The sequence below is a fragment of the Limulus polyphemus genome, unplaced genomic scaffold (genome assembly GCF_000517525.1).
Source record: "Limulus polyphemus unplaced genomic scaffold, Limulus_polyphemus-2.1.2 Scaffold789, whole genome shotgun sequence".
NCBI classification, from domain to species: Eukaryota; Metazoa; Arthropoda; class Merostomata; order Xiphosura; family Limulidae; genus Limulus; species Limulus polyphemus.
The window spans coordinates 15,059-15,726 of NW_013666399.1; positions in this window are offsets into that span (position 1 = coordinate 15,059).

The following is a 668-nucleotide window of genomic DNA, read 5'->3' on the forward strand; positions in this document are numbered from 1 at the left end:
TTGTACTTTTCTACCATCCCGCTAGACTGTGGGTGAAGTGGCGTTGTTCTGGTTTTTCATATGCCGAACAACTCGCAGCATTCAAGGGACACAGCTGACTCAAAGTTATGGCCTTGATCAGAATGCAGTTCGTATGGCATACCAAATCTGAAGAAGAAATCATTAATAGCCGAAGCTATAGTTGTAGCTTCCTGATTTGGTATTGCATGTGCCTCAGGTCACTTGGTGAAATAATCCATCACCACACAAATGTACTTGTTTCCAGCAGGAGTTTGAGGCAAAGGACCAGCAATGTCAATGACCACTCTTTCCATTGGTGCGCCAACCTAATATAACTTCATTGGAGCACGTCCCTTATGCTTGGGTCCCCTTTTAGCACAACATGCACTGCATGTCCTGCACCATTCTTCCACATCTTACCTCATACCTATCTAGTAAAATCTCTGTCGTAGGTGACTCAATGTTTTCTTAACTCCGAGATGTCCTCCTATTAAACTATCATGAGACTGATGCAGCACAACTTCCCGTAATTTTCTCGGTATAACTGTTTGCCAGGTCGTCACTTTCCCATCTGCAGTTCCCATTTCCAGAGAAGAATACCATCTTCAAGCTTCAATTGGTCTCATTGTGCCCAATAGTTCATTGTCACAGGGCTTAAGCTAGACACC